At 35.0% G+C, this 27,174-nt stretch overlaps 1 protein-coding gene and 1 long non-coding RNA gene across 3 annotated transcripts in view; both read right to left on the bottom strand.

Annotated features, from left to right (window-relative positions):
* The window catches only part of DACH1 (dachshund family transcription factor 1), a 436,806-nt gene that overhangs the window by 313,685 nt on the left and 95,947 nt on the right, over nt 1-27,174 (bottom strand). The gene's annotated exons all lie outside the window — the stretch shown is intronic.
* Nucleotides 1,152-27,174, bottom strand: part of LOC131484684 (uncharacterized) — a 29,545-nt gene continuing 3,522 nt past the window's right edge. Inside the window, exon 2 of the long non-coding RNA XR_009248395.1 lies at nt 1,152-1,718. This is a non-coding gene — a long non-coding RNA (uncharacterized LOC131484684). The remainder of the gene's footprint in view (nt 1,719-27,174) is intronic.

Raw genomic sequence — 27,174 nt, 5'->3', positions numbered from 1 at the left:
ATTGTATACCTTATAATCTTGACCTTATAATCTTAAACATGCTGATTGACTTGAAATAAATAGACCTTTACCTCCAACATATCCTGATATAAGGTGTAGTGTGTGTAAATTACCTAAAAATAATTTCTTCCCAAAAGACCGAGCAGCCAAAACAGTAAAGGTGAAAGTTAAAAGGCAAACACAAATACAACCTTATAACAGCAGATCAGGTCAACAAAATATTAAATATTATGCTCTGTCACCTGTTATAATAGTACATTTCATCTCATGTTAAGCAACAAGGCAAACTAAGCCAAGTATGTCACTAGGACGAACAATCAGCATTTCTACACAAAACTTACACAGTCATCGTGATCAACATTTGTTACTGTTTTGCCACTTTATATTTAAAGACTTTATAAGTGAATTCTACATTTGCATGACATCAAATTTAGTGTTGTTTATTGTGATTTTAAAAATCTCATTCTTGTTTAGGTGATTCCTTCATCGTTTCCTTTATAACATATATGATATAAATAAAACTAATGGCTACGGAAAGAACAAAGTCACTGAAATGCCATCTTCTCAGAGGTTTTAATCTTCCTAAAGCAATAGCAAATAAGTGGACATTTTTAAGAATAGCATAGAAAACATATGGATAACTCTTAATATAAATTCATGTCATAGCTCATAAAGGCTCTGAAGGCTCCTTCTGAGCTATTATGGTGCATGCTGTGAATGTGTATTAACGTCAGTGCCCGATCATATGTTAAGTACATAATATATTCGCATATTTAGTTCTATTCAAATGCCAATTTTAAAATATACTTTTTCTGAAGTCTTGGTTTCTAGTAGCCGTAATTTTTACATTAGCATCTATCAAAATAGTCACCTACTTTGACATTATTCAGCCTTTAAAATTATATTTGAACTCCCGCAAGCTAGGAAACTATCTCTTTCTTTTCGTGCGCAGTCACTTAGCTACAGCCGAGTGAGAATTTTAGGAACTTATCTTTCTAAAGATGCTCAACACTTTATACATTTTATATTAACACTCTTTAGTAGATAATAATTATGTCCCCAAACAAAATCTTTCATTCCTGCTTCTTGTAGAAAACATGACATTCTATTACAATCATCAGGTTGCCAGCAAGAATCCAAAACAAAAATAATTCATTCAAACTCTTTAATCTAGTCATTGAAGATTGACAGTATCTTTTTATACTTTTGAAAGCTCTTTTAACATTAACTGATATTTTAGTGTGGGAAGAAACTAAAAGCTTTCTACATATAAAAGTTCATCTTTTACCTCCTCACCACCATCAGATAAAAGCATAAGGGGCTTGAAGCCACACTCAGATATACTGGTCCCATAGGAATGAACCCAGTGCATCATGAGTGCAGGGACAGGTAGCAAGTGTGAGCACTGACTTAGAAAAAGAGTCGTTATGCCAGTAAGACAAGCTAGAGAACAGTTACATGTGACCTATTAATACTACTATGCATGGGATAATAGGAAGGCCTTCTTGTTACTCAAGATGAAGGTAGCCTGGCTAGAAAAATAAGCAAACCATTGCAAATATTGTAGTGACTGTCCTGTGAATGGATTGCCACACCAAATGACAGAACTCTCTCAATTCCACTTTCCAATAACTCCAAGGCACTCGGGATGTGACAGCATGATGAATACCACAACAGACAGCTCCAATATGGTACCATTTTACCAGATCAATATCTCGCTGCAATATAAGAAAAAAGGAGCTGATATTAGTCTACACAGTGTATTACAGATGAGGTACATTTCTTCTTACTGCACTCATGCTGAACCAAAGCAATAATTCATAGATCCCTTAAAAGGTTCCTGCACCACCACATGCAAAAAAAAGCGCTAATCTTTATTTTAACATCTGCTGGAAGATGTTATAGCTTAAAGCAATAGGTATGCAAGTTTTTTTAAAATGTCTCTCTTTATCATTTTATCTAGATACGGGAATAGCAAAGTATATCCAAAATCTGAAACAACACAAACATTCATAGATTGCTGACATTGTTCTATCATCAGGATAAAGAAAACTGTACTCAATATTTTACTACAAAGCTACCTTAATCCCTCTGCAAGTAGAAGCCATAGAACTTTCCACATTTGGGGTGTATGAAATATAATCAATTCTCCATTATCTGTGATGGTTTATTCTTTTTCGGATTATTCCCTATTTCCTTTTCAAAACCAAAGTCACCATGATCAAGTACTCATACTTAGCAAGACCCACAGAATAGGAAGCTGCCAAGAGTTCTTACCTACTGTACAAAGAATATTAGTTGCTAAGTGTACAAATCATTGAAAGTAATGCAAATAATTCTAATGACAGAGTCAAAATATAAATGATGGAGTGTTTTATTGTTTTAAAATATTCTAATTTGTTCAAACCACAAGTACAAGGAGAAGTCAGAATAACAGATCATGCTAAATCCAAAGCCACCTAATTCAGACTTAATTTGACTCATGATTATCTTCTTTAATCCACTCTATTCATCATCTACTGGAGTGTTTTTCCTTTTCCTCATTTTCTCTCTTTTTTTTTTCATAACCTGTTTCAGTAAAATAAATATTTACTTCCTGAAACACAGTTCTATTAAATTAAAACTGTTCTATTAATGCTTTGCTGAGGAACTTAGCAGCCAGCTCACCTGAGTCCTGCTTCCTTTCCAATCATGCCCATTTCCGTTCTGGCACCACCCAAAGATCCTAATATAGAGATCCTCAATCAACATTTCTGAAAATCTGACGCTGGCTTCTGCCAGTCTCCTGCCCAACTGCTGGTAATAGTTGACCCCCACTTACCTCCCTCACTGCCACTCACTGAAGTGTCTGCACTGTGCTAGTGAAGTCTGTGACATATAGGAGTTAATACTTCACAAAGCTATGACTACTCCCAATATTTTCTATTGTTGCCAACCTGAACCGTGAAGTAGGTCAGCACTAAGAGTTTTGTTTTACAGATAAGGAAAATGAGGTTTCAGAGGTTAAATGTCTTAGCCCATTGACCCAACAGCTGTCAGAATTTAGTAACCATTCTCTGGGCCAGTGCTTTCCAGCCCAGATTTTGTAATACCCCAGGGTGTCTCACATTTCCTAAAGCATTTCATGAAATTCTCAAAAAACATTCAATTAAAGACAAATATAGGCCAAATTATGTATTTTAGACATGACCAGGAGAAACGGCACAAATATATAGTGCATCACAACTTGGTAAAGCATGGAAAACTGGGCTGTCTGGTAGTCCACTGCAAGCCAGGCAAGTCTTAGGAACAAGATAAAAACAGAGAGGTGTAATAATAAGACAAGCACGTTACCAGTCATTAAATATCATCTCATCTTTTGCACACATCACATTTAATACAATTACATTTTTATTCAGGAGAAGGGCAAAAATATAAGGAAATAATAATCATAAAATACTGTTGTCTCTTGATCTGCTCTTTGAAAATCAGCAAGAAAACTGATTAACTTTGTCTATGGGTTTTGTTTTATCATCTTCAAGGTAATTATACAGACTGAAAGGTTGCCTAGAAACGCTTGACTTGGCTAATATTGAGAAAGGGTATTCAACAGAGTTACCACTAATATTTATCTCCCCAGTTCATGTAGCTTATTTCTTTAAAGCAGACATCAATCAACTGTGGCATAACAAGAAAGATATGTTTATTTTATGGACATTTATTAAAATACCACACATGAGTGAGGACACAGAAAGATACTTGAAACACTAAAGCTGTTCCATAGTTAGATGCTTCAACGTGGATCCTCATCATAACAGCAATGCTAATCAAAGGATATTAAAATTAGCCATTTCACAGGAATTGTACTCCTCAAACTTACCTTGCCACATCAGGAGGTAGACCAAACAGGTATTAAGCTGGTTACTCTGACCAAAGCTAGCAATAAATCTTAACTCTCTTCTTTTTGCTGTGGAGGCAACTGAGGCCCAGAAGTGCAAATCATGTGCCCAAGGTCACAATGTTAGTGTCAAAGGTGGGAAGATCTCCAAGTTAGGCCCAATTTGTCCCATTTTACCAATGGTACCCTTGAGGTTCAGAGACATTCCAGGGCTACTGAGAAGTAGAACTTGGGCTAGAATGCATGTATTCTAACTTTCAATTTGGTAGATGAAGAGGAACTCTCGTAGCCATCCATTTCTACACATGTATCGTTCAAAATATGAGATACTTCACTCCTCAAATTAATGTCTAAGAATAGAGACAAACTTGTATATTCAGTCTTCAAATTCAATTAAGGCTGTCCCTTGACTACTTCCTCCTTTCAAATGAATTTCAAAAGTGTTTATTTTAATCATAGCATTAGAAACAAATACATACAAACCCCTACTGTTTAAATTATTATGCCAAGACAAAAGAACACAATATAATACTCACTACAGATAACTAATTCGTTAGTTGAGTAGGAGGCAAAACATTTAAAAATTCTAAATATTAAAGAAAAATGTTAAATTCTTTTAATTCAAAAAACCTAAAATGCCTAAAACAAGATATTTAATAGTGTACCTGGACCGCATTTACTAGGAATTCCCTTTCTATTTCCTACTACTTCAGGGTTCTGAGAGTTGAACATACACCTCTATCATTAGTCATCAGGTTTGAACTTTTTCAGAATACTGACAGGCATTAGATTCTGGGTCAGGGTTGGTTTTGCAAACAACGGAAAAATTTTTTTTTATTTTGAAAGATACTATTAAAAGTTGAATAGCCACTATGTCCTACACACTGTATTAGGAATCAAAGAAATAAAGGTCAAGATAAAGAAAAGGTCCCTCTAAGTGGATGAACTCACAGTCTAATAAGGAAGACTGATATGAAAAGAGATAATTATAGTACAAAGCAATTAGCTTTAGGGTAGAAACAGAAGTGAAGAACTTCAGAAGTACAGTATATTTAACAGAAAAATCTGAACTCCATGACTGGTTTTCTTCTTTTTTTTTTTTAATTTTTTTATGTTAATTTATTTTTGAGAGAGAGAAACAGAGCACGAGTGGGGGAGGGGCAGAGAGTCAGGAAGACACAGAATCTGAAGCAGGCTCCAGGCTCTGAGCTGTCACACAGAGCCCAACGCGGGGCTTGAACCCAGGAACCTAGAGTTCATGACCTAGGCTGAAGTCAGAAGCCTAACAGACTGGACCACTCAGGCATCCCTCCATGACTGGTTTTCTAAAATAAATAAATAATCATAACTTTCAGAGCATATTTATAAAGTTTGCTTTAAACTAAGAATGACCAAATATCTGATTATCATAGAAATGTCAGATTCACGTACATGCTCGCATGCCTGCTTTCCACCTGTGAGAATGACACAGTGAATTTGAAGGATCAGGGGAAATAATGGCTCACATTTCATATTTGTAACAAAAAATTCATACACTGCTGCTGTCTGATTACTTGGTTGAGTAAAATTCAGTGCAATAAACATGAGAAATAGGTATTAAAAGTTCCAGTAACAATGTTACACATGTTTGAAGATTTTTGAAAGGGCTCATTATTGACAAAAGTAGTTTATTTAGCTTGAATAATTAATATTATGCCTCAGTAACTCATAATAAACATGCATTCAATTAAATGTTAAAATATCACTTGAATCAATACATAATAATTCAAGAGTCAGGATCAAAAGAAAAATTAAGTAAAACTATTTTAATGCCCTAAATGCCATAAGCACTAGAGCAAAAACAATAAAAGGATATTTGATTTTTATAAGCATTTTCTTTGGGGCTTTCATAAAATGATGTGGACCAGCGGACAAGTCCTGGCTCGTAGAGTCTTTGCTATCTGGCCTGAGCAAATCACCTAACCCCACCCCACCCCCCACCCACTCCCCACCAGGGATCACTTTTCCCAATCATTGAAACGGGTGTGACGTCACCAATCTCACAGGTGTATTGTTGAAAAGCCAAAATGATTCTTCAGAGTGCTTTGAAAGTAGTGTCAGTGGTTGATCATCACAACAAAATTTTTCTATCATGCTTTTCAGGGTTGAATCAATAAAACACATAGAAAGATGTGACCTCAAGTTCTAAATGAAGGATTTAATTTACAAAATATATAGCAACAAAGTATACATGAATTTGTTTCTATAACTAAAAACTATGTTTCTATTTTAGAATTATGATTCTACTTATGTTTATGGAAACCTAAACATAAACATATGTTGTTTCCATAAACATAAATAAAACATAATTATTACTATATGATTAAAAGGAAATCTATATTGTTTGTGGAATTAAGAACCAATTTGATAATATCAGATATTTTTAAGTTGACCACAAAAGATACAATCACCTGAGAGCAAAAAAAGGCCCAGGACTGTGCAGTCACTGTCCCTTCCTGTAAATGTAAGTGTGTTAAACAGGGTTTAAACTAGTAGGTAACAACTGCCCAGAGAAATTGTCGGTTTTTCTTTAGAGACTGATAAATACTCATTGTGTGTCAGATGTGATATGTGTATGTAAAATAGATTAACAGAGGCAGAAATACACTTTCATGAAAAGGACTAGCAAATTTAATATTTTAAGCTATTGATATTGTAAAAAGAGACCAGGGGAAAACGTTTTATCTCTGCCTAAAGAAGCATAAGGAGTGAGACTGAGAAATAAAACACAGACATTGCTTCCAATTTTTTTTTTAAATGTCACATACATATAAAGTCCTTCAAAGCAATCAAGAAACTGTAAGTTCAAGTGATAACAGACCTCTATGAAATGCAGTTGCAAGAAACAGAAGAGCATTTAGGTCCTGAGACCTCCCCCACCCCCGAAAAATACCCCCAAATGTGTCGAAATAATTATTTAAGTAATAGCCTGAAACACTTTGAAAGGCACCATTTAATCAAAGTACAGTATCCTCTCTTCCTGAGCATGATACATCTCAACAGGAATATCTATCTGAATTCTTAATGGACCTGCTGAAGTTAACAACAAATAAATGAAAACAAGTAAGTATAAATATCTGCTATATTAAAAGATGACTGAGTGGCATATAATTCCTACTAGTAATTCTGTGCCCATGTTGAAGTTGAAATTAGTACACAGTTAATGCCTGCTTTGAAGAAAGTTATTATGTACCTTCCATACTGCAAACCAATAAACTCCCCCTCCCTCCCACTATGTTGTTGCTAGCCTTTGTCTTTTTTTTTCCTGTGGTCCTGTTTAAATTCTCACCTTGCTCTGCCCTTGTCATCAAGTCGTTCAAGCACAAAGCAGGGAGCATGGGGAGTGTTTACTCATTTCCCAAGTCCATTATCTTACACATTAATCACTGGTCTGGAACTTTTGGACAATGCTGAATCTGTTACCTTTTTTTTCCCCCTTTCTGGCTGCTTTACTCATGAATCTGACAGTTCACCAGTTTCAGGCTGCACTTACACTTGATGACCTTTTCATTTGATTAACTATTTTTGTCCCTTAAAACAGTAAAGATATGTCGTTTGGAGTCCAGAGAAACCATAACGAACTTAAATGTGGAAGATGAAGCCCTTATTTTTCAAATAGTGCTTTTTCTTCATGGAAAGGCGAACCAACGGAGCTAAATCTCTTAAATATTAGTTTGTGAAAATATTTGTCTTTGTTGGAATTGAGCCGGTTCTCTTTCCCACCGCCCCCCTTCCCTCACGATTATTAAGTGTCATTTTCAAAACAAAACAGTAATGAGAAATTCTGCTTAACTTTGGAAAGCAAATATTTTTAAATTTTAAAACAAACAAACTTTTTACTCTCTAAAATCTCCCCAGTTCTTGCATAATATGAAGGGGTTGTTCTGGGAATCCAAAGTTAAGGTTCAGTAATGATTACTAAACCAAGAGAAATAGATGTAAAAAAGCAGGACAGCTGGAGGCTCTTGAACTATAGTTGTCAAAAGATTTGTTTGTGAAACATGCATTTTATTGCCTTGTATGCATGTTATAATGAGGCATGGACAACTGCAACATTACACTTAATGATTGCATTTCTTGTTTCAGCCAGTTTCCTTGTCCTCTTGCAATTAACGTTTTCCCAGATCACCCAAGGCTACTTTGTCAGGAAAAAAAAAATCTGAAATTCACATAAATGAGCAATGTCAATAGTTTAGAAAGAGTTTACTTAGAGAACAAAGGGCCCTTATGAGGCACTAGTGAGAAGAAATGGGGAAAAAATGAGTCCTCACAATGTAAGCCTTTTCTTAAAGAGACTTGTTATCAAGCAGTTCGGGATAGTCCCTCAAATCTGCATTAAAATGCATTTCATTCCATTGACTCATTTGCATTAATTTCTCCCATTATATCTGAAAATGGCTGAATGTCTACCCAACACAATGCCACAGCCTATCACAGGCTACCACGGCGGCCCCAGGTGCCAATTTACTCCTCTTAGTTCTTTTCATTCTGTTTGCTGATTCTGACAACTGGAGTTCTCCTCTCAGTCCGAGGGACTTTTCAATTGGATTTGCTCGTGGTGACAAAATTGTTGCTTTGCTGAGAAGGGGGGGTTCTTTGATTGAGCGTCTATCATGCTGCCATGGGAAAGCGAGAGGCGAATGATTCTCAGTGGCTTCTGATTTCCAGTATTTGTTCAGCATTAGGCCCACTTATCTCCAGAAGAAAAAGCAACATGTAGAAAGAAAGTGACAGGCAGAAACACACTCACTTGCTCGTTCATTCTCACTGCGCTCTGTATTCAAACAAGGGGGACCTATTACACTGAAAGCTCCAGATCAGCCTCACTCAATTATCACAGTTAATCCTTATAGCTCTATAAAGTAAATATTTCATTACAATTTCAAATAAACAGTCACCCAATCTAATGAAGCAAGAACTCAAAGTGGCAATGTCATAGAACTCGTTACCGTCATCAAAGGAAAGGACACAGCCTTGTCTACTAATAATGAAAAAATGGATACTGGCATATTTATGAACTCAAGGGTGTGTGGTGGTGAGGGTTCCACCCTCCCCCCCTTAGTGCCATTGACCAATTTATCTTTCCAAATACAATTCAATTATCAAAATTCTATTTGTCTTTTTTCTTTCCCTTTATTTCTCTCTTTCTCACCCCAGTCGCTCCTTCGTGCTAGTAATCTGCCTCACAGTCCATCATCGGTACACAATGCACTTGGCACATTCAACAAGAACTTTCCTTTTTTTCCATGAACATCAGAGAATCTTGATATGGCGTTTCAAATTCAGGAATCTTACAGAATATAAAGTGATCATTTTCATGATCCATTGTCTCTACATCAATGTTACCTTAACCCTTTATCTTGTATGTCCTTTAATCCTTTGTCTCCTACTCTTATGCTCCAGGGGAAGAACATCTAAAAATAACTCTCATTTCACCAAATTTTAATAATTTGAAAAAAGCTTGAATTGAATAAAGATAAGTAGATTAAGTCCTTAATCAAATGTTGCATTATCTCTATGCTACTCTCTCATTTTAATCCTAATCTTCAGTCCCTTGGGGAATCATTTTCCTTAAATTATTATTTCATCCTTCTTATTAAATACTCTAATAGTCATTATATTTTCACACTTTTATAATTCATCCTATTGGACAGAAGAAGGTACAACATGTGTAATAGGACAATTTCACCTGTATTTGTCAGAATTTACTCAAAGGGTCGAAGGGGTCCCATGTTATACATTATGACACAAACCTTCTCTAGTTAGATGCTGACTACAACCGCCTCTCCCTTTCTCTCAGTTTAACTATGCTCTGTTGAACTATCCTCTAATTATTGTCTTATAGAAGTTAGATGAATGGTCTTTGGCTAGTGGTGAAGATTTGCATTTTTTTCCTTTCCTCTGAGATTCTTAAATACTTATTCTCTTTTAAAACATCACCTGAAATCACTATTGCCCAAACACGTAGGGACATACAAATCACCGGGGGAGGTTTCTTAAAATACAGGTTTTGATTCAGTAGATCTGGAGTGAGGCCTGGGATTCTGCAGTTTTAAAAAATGTTTGTTTATTTATTTATTTATTTTGAGAGAGAGAGAGAGAGAGAGTGGGAGAGGGACAGAGAAAGAGAGAGGGAGAGAGAGAAGGAGAGAGAGAGAGAGAACAGAGAGAGAGGGAGAGGGACAGAGAAAGAGAGAGGGAGAGAGAGAATCCCAAGCAGGCTCCACACTGTCCGAGTGTGGAGCCCGAGGCAGGGCTCCAACTCATGAACTGTAAGATCATGACCTCAGTTGAAATCAGGAGTTGGACACTCAACTGGCTGAGCCACGCAGGTGTCCCTGGGATCCTGCATTTTTAATAAAATCACAGGTAATGCCAATACTGCTGGTCCCAGGACCCTACACTGAGAAGACAAGAACTAAACTCCTGTATGGTATTTATAATTTTTTGGTATTTATAATTTCTATAATAAAATCACAAGTAGTGGATCTTGAGAATATTATTCAGAGAAAGCTACATGTAAAGTTTTCAACACTGTTTTAATTTCATTAATAAAGATATCTAAAATATGAATGACTTTATTAATAAAGTTTCCTAAAATACAGATTTAAGTAAGAATGTTACTACTGTTATTAATTATACATTGATAATTGAGTGGTTTCATATGTACACGTAATTATTACCTCTTTCCATCCACATGACAACTTTAAAGGCCTCTGCTATTGTGTTACTTACATTAATGAAACAGGCTAGAATACTGAGTCGCTGAAAGAAAATAACTGGCTCAAGGTAGGGGCTGGTCCTCAAGTATTGCCTGCAAATGCACTGTCTGTGAAGTACAGTTCAAGTCAACTTTACTCCCCATGTCATTGGATCTCAGTCTATGGCAACATGGACACTTAACACATTTTATACAAGGGTCCATAGTGTCGTAGGCACTCTTCTGGGCCTTCTGCTTTCAGATGTGAAAGGACAAGCAAAGCTCCTGCCGGCCTGGCTTTGCACTACAAGTGAGCAACTGAACAAATTAGGGAGCAAAAAACATTGAGCAAGAAAATGTCGGATGTGGGTATGTGCCATGAAGAAAATGCTGTAATGGAAATGAGCGTCAGAAAAGTACTTAGGAATGCACATCTTAGAAATAAGTATATTTTCAGGGTGCCTGGGTGGCTCAGTCAGTTAAGCGTCCGACTTCGGCTCAGGTCATGATCTCACGGTTCGTGGGTTCGAGCCCCACATTGGGCTCTGTGCTGACAGCTCAGAGCCCGGAGCCTGTTTCAGATTCTGTGTCTCCCTCTCTCTATGCCCCTCCCCAACCCATGTTCTGTCTCCCTCTGTCTCAAAAATAAATAAACATTTAAAAAAATTAAAAAAAAAAAAGAAATAAGTATATTTTCAAATTTTATGTTTAAGATCTGGTATTACTCCTGTTATTATTGGACCACATTAGCAACTTAATTTTCCTTAATAATTTCAGTTCACATAAACCTGCAAACAAGCCTAAGTGGCTTATCACTGGTATAAAGAACTGTGCTCACAACACAGATATGGAAAGACATGTTTGAAGACTGTTACCTTTGGTATCATCTCCTATATATGTTGCTTTCACTGATATCTTAACACTCTCTGAGCCCAGTGTCATAATCTTCATCATAAACGTTAACACTGACGTATCATTTTATTTAATGGTTTTGTTGAAAACATCTTACATGTTAAGTGAATTAATAGTACAACGGCTTTGTCAAGTATAAAACTGCTGTAGCCATTTTCCAGATTATAAAACCGAGGCACAGAAGACTTAACTATAAATCCAGATTTATGTGGCTGGTAAGCATCAAAGTTAAGTTTGAAATCTGGGCAGTTGCATTCCAATGTCTGTGCTCTTAATAGTTTGCCTCTCATTCTTGTTGATAAAAAAAAAAAAAATGACAGTTATAAATCATTTCCAAGATTCTATTTGCTCACAAATGCTAAAACCCAATGATACTGATTTAAAATATAAAGTCTAAAGGTCAGGCTGTGTTATTGTCTGTTTGGTTTTGTTTTTTGTTTGTTTGTTTGGTTGGTTGGTTGTTTGGTTGGTTGGAATATTTAAGTGTTTAGAATTATGCAGACCTCTGATTAAAGTTACCCCATTTTTTAAATTTTTTTAATATTTATTTTTGAAAGAGAGAGAGAGAGAGAGAGAGAGAGAGTGTGAGTGGGGGAGGGACAGAAAGAGAGAGGGAAACACAGAATCCAAAGCAGGCTCCAGGCTCTGTGCTGACCTGAGCTGGCAGCATAGAGCCCAATGCGGAGCTGGAATTCAGGAACCCTAGAGATCATGACCTGAGCTGCAGTTGGACACTTAACCGACTGAGCCACCCAGGCACCCCATCCCATTTTTAATTAGAGATTCTGCATTCCTTCTTTTATATACCTTTGAAATCAGGTAGATTTCAAAAACAGAAGATTACATACAGAAATAGTAAATCTAATAATCGATCATTAAAATAAAAGTGTCACATATGTAATTTACAAAGGCTTGTGCTCCACAGGAAATACTGGTCAGAATAGTTAGCACTATATGATTCTTTAATGCAATGGTTGGATTTTAAAAACAAATTAATCTTTTAATAACATTCAGTGTTTAGAAGATTAAATATGGATGATTTAAGTAAGAACATCATTACCACTATGAATAATATTAATAATTAGCTGCCTTAATGTACACTTCATTTTTCACTATTTTTATTCTCACAATATTTAAAGTCTCCAGCAGTTCATTATGTTATAGTAATAATACAAACCTCAAAATTATCACATACACATACACCCTGCTCAAAGAATTATAATACACTTAATTGTATAAAACTGTAAATTTATGTTATAACTTAAATAAAGAAAATGTCCAATAAAAGCACAACAAAAGAGAAGTGAAGGCAGTGATGAAGTCTCAAAATGTTGTTGCCTTGAGATATGTCAGTTTGATGTCAGTTTGATCTGTTTCACTCCACACATCTAATAATTGCCTGGTGTAGTTGTGCTTATACAGGTGCTTAATCTATGCTCAACACATGAAAGTTTTCATTTTACTTTTTTACTCTTTAGGGTTTGAAGATATGCCAATGCAGTAAATATGTGACTATTCCATCTCCGGTAGGAGAATTCTCTGTAGACTGATTTCCTAGGCACCTTGATAGCTGTTTACATCTTGAAATATATTGGTCTTTTGATTTTAGCAACAACACTGTAATTGATTATCTTTTTAGATCTTTAACCACGCCTCCTTTTTTCACTGAATCCTCTCCTGGTTTTCCTAAAAAGTAAATACTATTCAGAGTTTAATTTTTAGCTCTTCCCTCTCTCTCTAAATCATCTTTTCCAAGAATTCCCATTCATTCCAATTTTCAATTTCCAAGTAAGGTGCAAAGTGGTCCCCCCACTGATGTTAATACTGTTAACTAACTCTGGACACCACCATTTGGCTATTGCACACTTATCACAAATACATTTCCATGAATTGGTCACCTTTTCCCAATTCCGCTCCTCCTTGTATTCCCTTTCCTGCTGAACCATCCATCAACTCACACAAACCAGACATTTGGAAGACATTAACTTCTGACTTCACCTGCTCCTTGCATCTCCTCTCATTAACGAACACCTAATATGTGATCATATTCCACTAGTTCTTTCTAGCCTTTAAGGCACTGTTACATCCATTTCTCCCTCTCCATTCCTGTGGTGACTGTCTTAGCAAAGGCTCTATTTATTTGCTACCCAGACTGTTAACAATAGCCTCCTAACTAGGCTTCTTGCCTCTGTGAAAATTAAGAAAAGGAAACATCACTAGGGTGGAATCAGGTTTGGCAGGGGGCGCCGTCATGCCCTACGACTCATTGTACATTGCAGACCCAACCAGAAGAGAGAGACCTACTTGTGCCTTGCTTGTGAATACTATTTTACTATGGCAGCACAGAGTAGGAAGGCTTCCTCCTCCCCTCTGGCAACACCCCAGCCAATGAGAGACAATCACAACTCAGCCAGTCAAAAGTCACTATGCTTCACACTCCCAGTTTATACCAATGGACTTTTTTGTTTGTAACAGCTCCTCCGAACTTCCTGCTTTCCTCTACAAGAGAGCAGTTCATCTCCTTTGCTCCTGGGAATTGACATACCTTGCATGTCCTGGAGTACAATTCCCTGTTATTCTTGAATACACCCATCTTTTGCTGGTAAAGTAACTGGCAGTTTTATTTTAAGGTTAACACCTCCATTTGTACTGCACTTTCCAACTGGACGCCCAGTTGGCTGCTAAAGTTTTGCTTATGCCATGCAAATTTGGTTATGTAATGTGCTGTAGTAAGTCTTTCTCATCCGTAATATTTCCTCGTTACTTTCAGAATATAATCTAAACTCCATAGACTAAATGACAGCCTTCATGATTGGCCCCTGCCTATCACTCCAACCCATCTTTAAACAGCAATAATAATAGTTGTCATTGCATGTGCCTGGCACTGTTAAAACGCTTTTATATACTATCTTATTTACTCTTTCTATCAACCATAGGAAGTGGGATTTGAGACCCCCAATTTTACCAGTAATGTTCCCAGATTTAACTCATCGAAAATCACTGGATTAGAGAATAACAGAGCCTGGGCCTAAAACAGGTTCAAACTAACTGTGAGGTCCTTACAACCACTTTTCTACCCCACCCCCCACCCCGCAAATTCCCTCCCCTCTTTACCTTTTTCCCTTTCTGCTCTCAGTTCTAATGCAGCAGTTTTCAACCCTAGAGGTACATTAGAGTGTATAATCACCTGGGAAGGTTTTTAAAACCTCAGTGGCCTGGCTTCACTCATCTCTTAAGATTTCTATTTTGTTAGTGTGAAGTAAGGTCTGGGCATCAGTATTTTTTAAGAGCAGCCTAGATTTTTCTAGGGTGCAGCCAGGTTTGAGATATGCTGCCTAATGAAACTGAATTATATATAGCTACACGAAACATCATGTAACCTCTTTATATCTGATCCCAGTGACTGTAATTCTTTCTCCCTATGTAATTGTGTATCCTGGATGTTTGAGCTTCCTGCAGATGGAAGTCGTGGATTGCTTGGATTTATAACTGATGTGACTGGTGGGCAGTAGGCCCTCAACAATAACTTATAAAATAAATACATATGACTTGCTGATTGCTCTTACAAAGACTTTGTAGGAATTAATATGAATACTGAAATGTAATATTTTGAAGTCCCTTAAATTTCTCAGATGCTAGGAAAGAATAAAAGCCCCAAAGAAAATGATTTTAATACATGAAATTATTTACACATAAAAAGTGTCAGTATCTTCCTGCAAAAAAGGGGGAAAAGGTCTTAGATGAGGACCAAAAAAAGTTATTTTTCAAAGTTTTGTAGTCATTAGCATCATGCACAATGTACATGAAAACTCACAGGCTAGATTGATAGAGTAAGATAACAAAGTCAAGGACAGATCTTATTTTCTGGTTGAGACTCCCCTCCCTTCAGATAAAACAGATCATAAACACTACACCTTTATGCAACTTCCATTTTTCCCCCAGTGACACTACATTTTCCTGATGATTAATTACTTAATCATTGGGAGATTAAAATATCATATTACTTGGCAATTGAAATATCATACTATTTGACATTGTTTATCAGTAAACTAACTTAATTTTATTATTGGTACAATGATTTAAGTTTCTATTATAATCTGGGCTATTCCTATAATTTTTAAGAAGGAAGAAATTTAGAAATTTTAGCTTATTTACATAAGGTTTTATGAACATTTTAATAAGATCTAAAAATCCCATCTCTCTGCTGTTATGTAAAACGAAAAGCTAAGTTATAGTATTTTGAGGGGTGATTTGGTGGGGGGATAAAATACATAAGAATATAAAGAGAATCTGAATGCCCACATAATAAAAATTAATCATGGTGAATTGCTTTGGGGAGAATCATACACTTGACCCACATTGAAGACTGAAATATTAATCCATTTCTATGACAGAGATCAAGCTTCATAGTCGCTTTTTATCCTCCTCATAATAGAAGCAACAGTTGTAAACCATAATGTTATAGTTCAAACAATGCCCCCCCTAAGACTTCAAATTTATTATAGCATTCATCTCCAAGACAAAAGACCTGGTGTAGGAAAAAAGCTCTTTTTAGCAAAAAGCATGGTTGTTATTTATGGCTCAGATGCAAAGAATGAGTTTGGGGAATTTATCAGAGATGAAGGTATGAAATGTTTTAGCTTGTTCTTCTCTCTCTAATCCATAAACCATTTTCTCAGCCACCCAAGTGAATTCTAATGGAACAGGAATGATGAAATAATATTTTCCTAGCCCTTTAACACTTTTTCTTCTGTGTAAGTTTCAGTGAGATGAGAAGAATGTGATTTCTTAAAATTAAGGATATTTTAAGCAGCAGATAAGCAGTATTTTCCAATACTATGTAATTTAGTCCCTGGGGCAAAATTCAGCATTTTTAATGATGGTGTAGTGTTTATGTGTTTAATTCTGAAAATCCCTACTATTACTATTAGTATTATTATGGGCTATCATGAAATTAGAATTTCAGAATAAGCACATTTTCACTAAAACTATTTCAGTAATAGAAGTCCCGTTATTGCCTCTGAAAACTCAACAGTGTTACTCAACCTCTTTTATTTGAATATTCTTAATCATTAGCTATACCTGCATCAGCACTCCTTAAAATAAGACATGCCATCATCAAAACCAAAATAACTTATGGATTTCCTATTGCCCATCCTTTCTTTTTGAAATGAGTATAAGGCCACAAGAGGGGCGTTTATTTCTCTAATGATCAGGACTGGGAGAAGCCTCATGCAGGTAGGAAGGTGTGGGATATACCAGGATGTAATGAAAATTCATTCTTTATACTCACATATTGCTTTCCTTAAGACAAAAACATATTCAACAAATGGGAGTGGGGAAAAATGTAAAATGTATAGTATTTGCCCTCAAGAAAGTAAAATGTTTGTAGTTTATGCACTTTTAAAAGTGTTATAAGAACAGCTCTATGGTGCTGAGCACAATGAATGAACAATAAAGATGCCATTTGTTTTTTTCTTTCCTAATTCAAAAAAAGACAGGTAATTTTAGAACAAAATAAAGCAGCTGGAATAAAATATGGAATAATCCTTAAACTGAAAACCTTTCCTGGCATTGTTTGATAGATGGTATACTGCTTCTATTGTTTGCCAAATTCCATTTAAATTGCTCAAACAGCTCAAGGAAAATGTGGACTCTATCTGGACAGTTTTTAACATCATAATCACTGGAATTAAGAACAACCCACTGCTGAGTTATTTGCCATCATGCATTTCGATTGCACATTTGCTGAGTGTTGGTGCTTTTTCTCCCCCTAGTTTTGATACTATAATTCCTTTGCCACAATTTTCATCTGTATTAGACTACTTTAGCTTGACATAGAAATAAAAGTTAATTAGTTTCTATGGCGACCTATGCATTAAACATTGCAGTTCTTTCAGATTTGTAAATACATTCCAACTTAGTATTCAGAATGCAATGTGTATAAGCATTCAGTACAAATAGTGTGAGTTTGTTTGCAGTTAAGATAGAATAGGGACTTGAGCCAGATGACATAATTCATTTGAGTATACAGTGTCAGTGAAAGATGTCCTAAATTTGACATCTATGTGCCTTTTACTTATATTTAAAGCCACACACGTCTTTCCAATATTTTTTCTAAATGCTTCTTAACAATTTAATACATATACTCTACACAAAATACCTTAAATTTTTCTAGGCTCATTTTAGGTGCAAAGTGCTAAATAGGGGCCATTTCACTAAGCCAATAGAGTCTGGACTTTTTTCTCTAAAAAGTAGTTTGCAAAACTTTGTGCACAATAAAAACACCTGTAGAACTTCTTTAAAAGTATGAATTTCTCAGTTTCACCTCCAGAATGTGAAATTCAGCATATGTAGGATGAGACCAATGAATCTACACTGTTATCATGCACCCTAGTTGATAATAATGTTTGCATTGGTAGGATCACTTTCGTAAAAAACAGAGTGTAAATCAGATGCTCTTTAACCAAATGTAGCAAAAAAAAAAAAAAAACTTTTAAGTTATCAAGTTATCAGCATATCATGATTTTAGTACTCTTGTGAAACATTATTTCTTATATTGAGGGTATAAAAATCAGGCTTCTCACACCATTACTCCAATTTTAATTTCTTTGGAGCAATAAATAATATTCTTCATAAAGAAATCTTCCAGAAAGACCAAATATATCAGTTATTGATTGAAATTAATAACATGTGACATGATCCTATGCATAAAGACCTTTCACAAAAAGCAGATGATTTACATGAAAAAAGAGGCTAAATTTTACTATCCACTATTTTCTACAGACAATATTCTTTCTCTATCATGGGAAAGGCAAGCTGTAATACATTATGCTTTGGGATTCTAATCAGAAACCTATAAACAATGTATAACTTACAAATGCCCTTCAGTGCATTAGAATACTTTTAGTACAGCTTTAAAATTTTAAATCAATTCTGCCATTCACTCCATATTATTTATCTTCAATTTCTCCATATTTTAAATGTCACTGTGTCATATTAAGTAATAAAAAGTTTAAAAGATTATAACCTGAACTTGGCAGATATTCACTTTCATTATTAGGCCTGAAATCCTTGCCTTCTTCTATTTTCACTACCAAAAGAGTCTTACTTCTGAGTTTTGCTGTTTTCATTCTTAAATGCAATGAAATCCTGCATTCACTGAACAACCTGAAGTTATCATAATGCTGCTTTAAGCCAATTCTAATAGTAAGTTAATAGTAAGTAAATCTAAAACACTTGGCTCTTAATAGAACTCTTTTTGTCACCTATCTTTAAAACTGTAATATTTTGGTAGTCTAAATCTTCCTTCAAATCTATCAGGTATACCACTTATAATGTCCCATATTCCAGTAACATTTCATTTGCTCCAATCTGAAGCTCACAAAAGAAAACAGGCACTCAAAGATTGGTTTTTATGTGCACCATAGGTACAAATTATAACTACATTATATAACAGGCTTTATTGTAAGAAAGTGATCCATACCAAATATGCTTGGGTGGTAAATATAATTTCTTTTCCCAAAACGTCCCCTTAAATAAGTGTTGTTTTCATTAACTTTGTCCCTGTTGTAATGGCGATAGGAATCTCTGTTAACTAAAGCTAGTAAAATCCATGTAAATATTAGTAATTCAGGACTGAGAATTTTATGGAAACAAAACTATGGACAGAATATCCAGGTGCCTCTGTCCAATATAACACAGATCTTTCCTTGACGACATGGTTTTTGCCGTAACACTGCTCTCATTAGATTGGAATTTGTGTTACCTTCCTTGTACCAGGACTTACTAATAGGATTGCTAGCAATTATTATACTGAAATGAAATCAGCACAAACTATTAGATCTGTTTAAACAAGTTAAAAATAAACCTTGATTAAATGTTCTTTTATAAGAAGCTGCTCATTAGGGCTACATGGCCTTCAGAAAAATTGGTGTTTCATTAACATCAAAGAATGTATTGCATTTAAACTCCCTAGCCTAAAAAGTTATGTATGAAATAAAGTTTTAAAAATATTTAGATAATGAAATTTTAGAAAAGATCTTACTTATGGTTCTTGGTTTAGTCAGTAGAAAGAAATATACTCTTAAGATAGTATTAATAATGAGATTACAAAGAATACCACCACCACCAAAAGCAAAAATAAGCAAAACAAAAAAGTCAAAAACTTTGCTAAAGTGATCAAATGATAAATTTCTTCTAAACTGAGGTACAACTCTGTTATGAAATAGCTGAGTTAGAAAGTCATTTCGATATTTAAATGCAAATAAGAATTTACTTTTGCAAAAAATCAGCAACTTTTGAACCATGGTAGCATTTATATGACTCTAGAAAGTAGAAGTATACCTTTCTAGAAAGCAGAAATCACTTCTCCCCTATAACAATGAATCAATAAACTACTTTGACCTGACTTGGTAGAAATTGTTCTGTTGATGATAAATGACCAAAAATAATTAAGATATAATGTTGGTAAATGTAAGTATAGGGCCTACAAAGTCATAGAAAGGATTTGGGTGCATTTCTTGTCATTTTCCATCTTCCTATCTCCCTACCATTAGGCACATAGATGCATACAAATGTGCGCACACACACACACACACACACACACACACACACACTATTTATCCCACTAGAATAAGATGAATATTAGTTGTACAATACTTGAGTAAAGGTGGGCATCATCTCCATCGTTGAGGATGGATAAAGGATTAAAAAAAAAAAAACTATTCCAGAAATGAACTACCAACTAAATTGTCAAACACTGAAATTCACAAAAGCATACTAACTAAAGTTAACAGCAGATCGATTCATTTATAGATTCTAATTTACTATAGTGCTCAAAGTTTTTTAAAACGAGATTTCATTTTTCTGAACAGTACATGTATTATTCTGAACAAACCATGCAGTAATCACTAGTGTAATTTAATCTCTTCATATAGACTGATCTCTATAGTATACTTGCCCCGTGCCTACACAGTAATATGAATATGTTCTGGTGTTTTAAAGGAACAAACCTCCTAGTTTAGGTAATTAAAATTCCTTAATTAAACGTACTATGGCATAGACAATGCATTCTTTATAAATCTGTGAGCATGCCTAAAAGCAACAAAATCACACTTTTGTTAAAGCATTTGTGTGTATTTTGCACAATTTTTAAAAGTTTAACCTCTGTAGATCAATGTGCTTCCTTAAAAGACTTTAATAAATTAAAGTGGAGAGAGCTTTTTTTCACCAGGCAGAAAAAGCTGATGAGACAGGTTTAGTTTAATCTCAGGCAATAGAAGTCATTAACCATTCTCTCAGGGATTAAAATATAGCTTGCCCTTTTCTTCTCTCACTTATCATTAGCATCACTTTAATCTCCTAGCGTTTCACACTGCTATTTTAATCATTACTTACTGCCTTTTGACAAGTGCAGAACATGCTTTTTCTCATTGAGGCAATATCCTGGTTTTAGCTGACAAATGTAGGACATAATGTAAAAATATCAAAGTGACATCTCTTAAACACACCTTCATCATAAAAATCTCTAAAGTTACAATATTCCTTTGTCTAGTATTTCCATGAAAATTATCATTTGAAAGGTTTATATCTTAAACAAAGAAAAAAAGTTTCTTCTAAATACAACAAAAACTAGTTTGGAAAAAATATTAAACTCATAATGAGACCCCAAAATGCACACATAAATATTAATCCTTTGCTCTGCAATAGTCAGGAACTTCCAAATATTTACAAAAGCAGCCTGCTGTTGCAATATAACTTTGATAACAAAATATACAATATTGAAATGTCTACTCCATTACCATTTGATGCTTTTTAATTACACAAAATAGTACATACATCCCAGGTTGAACCAAAATAAAATACTACATTGATTATGCCTAATTCTATTATTTTTATAATACCCACCACATGTGTGCTGATCAATAAACATTAAGTGATTCTTAAGAGAAAATTTAGATGGAATGATAGTTACAGTCATATTAATATATAACATCTGAAAATCTATTGAGAATGCTACAACTGAACTTTCTGTTACACTTTCTAAATTGTTATTTCAGATACAAGAAAAACCATATGATGTTTGTTAATGTTCTTTTATCTAATGACATTTAGTCTAATTTATAGAATCTCATTAATCTAATCTTCCTAAAAGTGAAGTGGATAACAAATTTGGAATGAGTCTCTTGGGATTCAGGAATTTAAGTTTTATATTGTCCTTAGATATAAATATTATAAGATGAGAAGATATTCCAGCCTCTTTATAATATACTATTTTTACTCAAAAGTAAACCATTGAAATATTTGGTAATTATAAAATCTGACTTTTAAAACCAAAGTACCAATTTTTTGGTAACGATCACTCACACTTGGCCCCAAGCCCTTTAATCTAGTCCATCTGTAATGATCTCACAGTACTTTCAACCATTATTTAACTGTTAGAAGAAAAAATATGTCGCACTATATGTTTCGACAATAAAATCCCTTCTTAAGCTTCACAAAGCAGAACAATTCATTATTTGATCCCTTTCCAGGTTCAAAGTCTGTCTTATTACAGTACTTCAAAGAAATATGTAATCAAAGACAAACAGCTGTGAAAACAATCTTTTATTACTTTATTATCATTGAGAATATATCTTTGGAGTAAACCAATGGAAATGGAATACAAATAATCCCCATTAAGGTAGTTGTTTTGCATTAGTTCACAAACTATGCACAATTATCTGTAAGGTTTTAATTTTATTTCTTATAAATAGATTAATGGCACAGTCCAGTCACTCTAACGTCTGTCAAAAAGAAAAGAAACAACAACAAACACACACACACACACACAAAACAAAAAACAAAAGAACAACAACAACAACAAAGAGTGGGCTGCTCTAATGTCAAACAAATGTTTTTCATAAACAAATTTTCAAAATGATATTAAGTGATGTGACTCTCTGGATTAACATTAACCTGAAGTGAAATCATATTCTCTGATGCTCATGCTAATCAGGGAGAACTGCAATATTGTTCAACTACAAATTGGTATACACATAATTAGAATTTAGTACCACTTACACTCTGTTCTGAAAACAGACACAGAATGAAGCAATTACCTTCTAAGGTAGTAGCTGCGTCACCAAAATTATTCCCATATTTTAGGCATGACATAGTAATCTGGTTATGTTTCTACTTCTTAGAATGCAGGGTTTCTATCACCAATATGCAAATAGATTGGAAAATATAACACAAAGTGTTCAATCTGCAGGCTGGTAAGACACTCTGCAGGTGTCAGAGTAGAAGTGATGATGTTTTGCCAACCCCTACAATAAAGAACATGTGGAGGCAGGAGGAACAAATATCCCTTGAGCGCATATTATACGATAGAAAAGTTATACATTATTTCATGTAATTCCGACACCATATCGCCGAGGAAAGCATTACCATGCACATTTTAAAGATGTGGAAAGTTAAAAAACTAAGTAACTTTTGACTCATTTCTGGGTTAACCTAACTCCAAAGTCAACGTGCTCTTGCATTAGACCAGATACCGTCTATGCTAGAACAAACTTTCTAGGTGCACGTCCTCAAACGCTCTTACAAGGCACTACATTCTAACAAATCTAGCATTTCTTTAGCAGATCCTAAGGCGTGACTACATAGTCAGGGACAAAATGGTTAATCATGACTTTCTACAAAGCTGAACTGATGATTCATCAATACAGGCCACAATTAGAAAGACCATTGTCTCTACAGTTCTATGAACATATTGGTAGGCCAAGAGCCTCACGACATCGCTCTCACCAAAAGATACGACAGAAAGATGCAAACATACCACCTCACACTGACAAACCAAAGAAAATGGAAACATAAGTATCATGAGACTATGGCCATATAGGCAAACAGTTAATTAAGCTTAGTACATGAATTTTGAAAAAAATAGTGGTACATCCACTTCATTTTTCTGATAGCTCAGTATAATCTTAAATAGTTTTAATATCTTTGTATTTGTTTAAAAGTCTCTATAAATATAGGTACATGCACACATACACATACATATTATACAAAGACACATATATGTTAACTACACTATAGTAAGTTCTTTTCTACTTACATATAGCATGGTCTTACTCGGAAGTGTAAGTCTGAACTGAATATAATTGTTGCAGGCTTCCCTCTATATTAATAAGGTTATCTGAGGGCCACTTAGAGAAAAGAAAAATAAATAAAGGAACAATAGGTAGTAGGTGAAAAGAATTTAATTAAAAAACAAAAAACAAAAAACAGGGGCATCTGAGTAGTTCAATCAGTTAAGCATCTGACTTCGGCTCAGGTCATGATCCCATGGTTTGTGGGTTCAAACTCCGTGTCAGGCTCTCTTTCTCTCTCTCTCTCTCTCTCTCTCTCTCTCTCTCTCTCTGCCCTTCCCTTGCTTGTGGACGCTGTCTCTCTCTCTCTCTCTCTCTCTCTCTCAAAAACAAAATACACGTTAAAAAAAATAAAAAGTAAAAACTTTTGTCACAGGTAAAAACTAAAAAATCACTTTAGCATAAACATTGTATCCTCTATTTTAAATAATATAAAAAAACAAAATTCCTAGAAACTGTGGCCAGCCAAGTGTAGAGATACTGAAGGAAACAGAAGCGCTTATTTGAAGTCCTGATCCTTCAATTCATAGTACAGCTTGGTTCAGTTTTACTGGTTACTAAATAAACAGTATCAGAATTGGAAATGCATTTAATGCATGACTCAATTTCCATAAAAGTTAATTTCCTGACTTTTCAGTTTGATTGCATCAGAAGTTATTCAGTGCAGGAGGGCAAAACAAAGCCAGTCGCTGCAGCTTTGGAATAATTAAGTAGTAATTTGACCAAACATTTCCTTCCTTTCTGTGTATTTCTCAAAGTCACTATTACACTACAAATTTTAGCAGAAACATTTTTAATGGGCATAATGCATAAGGGAAATAGTGCATAGCACAATGTTTCACAATCAGGGTAGGCAGCACCATCATGAGACCACTTTTTACTGCGATCTTTAGATGTACTCGAGATAAACTTTTGATTTTCAGGCTTTGGAATCTTCAGATTACAGAAATGAAAGTCACCACCATCAATTTTCACATCCAAGCCCAATTTATTATTCAATAGGAAACAACCTATAGAAAATTATGTGAATAGTGCAATATTGTGACTTTAGATGTTACGCTAATGCAATGTTTTGTTAACATATTGACTTATGAAGATCAGACTGGTTAATGTCATTCCACTGTTTCCAGTTTGGATGATGCTATAATAAGCAATAAAGAAAGGAGGACTATCAGTCTTTGAATTCCCATAGTCCTGGATCATTTGCCTTGGTTAAAAATGTATCATTCATAAAATTATGTGAAAAGATCTTGTACAGCTTTTGCTTTTTAACTTTTTTGAGAGCACTTTCTTAAATATAATTTCATTTCATTACTGAACAAAAATTAAAAGTATGTTTGAATATTTTTGCTCAGATGAAAACTTGGTAAAAATTGGAAGAGAATTGGAAAAATTCTCCTCAACCTCCCCCAAACATACTCTGCTGCTGCCTTTACTTTGCAACTCACTGGTAAATTTTTTTAGTCCTTATCATTCACCTACACTAAATGACTTCTCATCTGACTTGATCTGTCTGTATACCTTGTTCTTTCTTCAATATTCCCTACTCTCCACCCTGTCTCAGATACCTTAGACTCCTCTTGGCCTACAATGCAAATATGGAGAAGAATCCTCAAAGCTCTCCAAGCCCTGTGCATTACTTTTCTATCTTAATGATCAACCAAAATTTTAAAATGTATTCTTTTCACCTCCTGTAGTCCTGTTATCAAGCATATTTCACTGTCTTACTCCCTGGGTTTACAAAAGTCACACTTTTGTTATTTATTTTGTTATTTTTATTATTTTTTTAAAATTTATTTGAGAGAGAGAGAGAGAGAGATAGAAAGAAAGAGAATCTTAAGCAGGCTCCACACTCGGCACAGAGGTGGGGGTGGGGCTCGATCCCAGGACCCTAGGATCGTGACCTGAGCCGAAATCAACAGTTGGACGTTCAACTGACTCATCCAGGTGCCCCATCCATTTTGTTACTTAGAGGTATATTTCTTCTAATGGAGGAGAGGGAGCTCAAAGGGCACTGACACCTACTTTTGGAAGACAGTGCAGTATAGAGAACATGAACATTAGAGTCAGGCCTTCAGGGCTCATACCCTATCTCTATCAAGGTGTTTTGTAACTTTGAGTCTCAGTTTCCTCATTACTGAAATGGGTTTAATGATATCCACATCATAGGGTTATTATTAGATTAAATGCACAAAATATGCAAGTTTTTCATAGTATATTATAGGCGCTATTCAAAAAGTATCATTTTTCCTCTTCTAGGAAATAATGTATGAATATAAAAAGGAAATATTCTCAATTATAATATCTTAGGCTTTTAAAATCTATGTGAATCTGTATAAATGACAGCATCTCTTTGTGGCCATCATTTAAAAAATAAAAACTAATCCAAACTAATCTATACAGTCCAAATTAGGACTGTATGATTCATTAAGTTCCTATACTAGATTTGCTGACCTCTGCCAGCCATTTAAAATTTTTTTTTTTTTTAATTTTTTTTTTTTTCAACATTTTTTTTTATTTATTTTTGGGACAGAGAGAGACAGAGCATGAACGGGGGAGGGGCAGAGAGAGAGGGAGACACAGAATCGGAAACAGGCTCCAGGCTCCGAGCCATCAGCCCGGAGCCTGACGCGGGGCTCGAACTCACGGACCGCGAGATCGTGACCTGGCTGAAGTCGGACGCATAACCGACTGCGCCACCCAGGCGCCCCTTAAAATTTTAAATATTTGGGGGATGATGCACCTGGCTGACTCAGTCAGTAGAACATGTGACTCTTGATCTTGGGGTTGCAAGTTGAAGCCCCATGTTGGGTGTAAAGATTACTTAAAAATAAAGTTTAAAAAAACAAATAAAATAAAATTTTAAATATTTGCATACAACACTGGCTTTCAGTGTATATAAATTACATAAATCAGTTACTTAACTAGACCTTGCAAATCAACTAGTTAATCCTCCAGTTTACAAATGAACACACTTAATTCTATGTTTATTTATTTATTTAATTTTTTTTTTTATTTTTGAGAGAGACAGAGCATGAAGGGGGGGAGGAGCAGAGAGAGAGAAAGGGAGACACAGAATCTGAAGCAGGCTCCAGGCTCTGAGCTGTCAGCACAGAACCCAACGCAGGCTCAAACCCACGAACTGTGAGATCATGACCTGAGCCAAAGTCAGACGCTTAACCGACTGAGCCACCCAGGGGCCCCAACAGCACACTGAATTCTAATAATTTGCTCAGCCAGTAACAGCCATTATTAGAAGCCAGGTTTTTGACAATCTGTCTTTGTTTCTAATTTTTTTGATACTTTAATTTTTGTATAATTCAAATGCAATTCATATTTTAAAGATATATACTTTATTCATCCTCTCCTTTGACCATAGGGCAAATGTTAAAGAAATGAAATCCGTAATTTCTATTTTCAAATTTTCCCTCAGTGACCGCTGGGAACACTCAATAGTTCTTTAATTAACATTCCATGGATTATAGCTCCAAAGTGTTGACCAAATGCCTCCA

Source organism: Neofelis nebulosa, chromosome 1, assembly GCF_028018385.1.
Source record: "Neofelis nebulosa isolate mNeoNeb1 chromosome 1, mNeoNeb1.pri, whole genome shotgun sequence".
NCBI classification, from domain to species: domain Eukaryota; kingdom Metazoa; phylum Chordata; class Mammalia; order Carnivora; family Felidae; genus Neofelis; species Neofelis nebulosa.
This window is presented reverse-complemented; position numbering and strand designations above follow the sequence as displayed.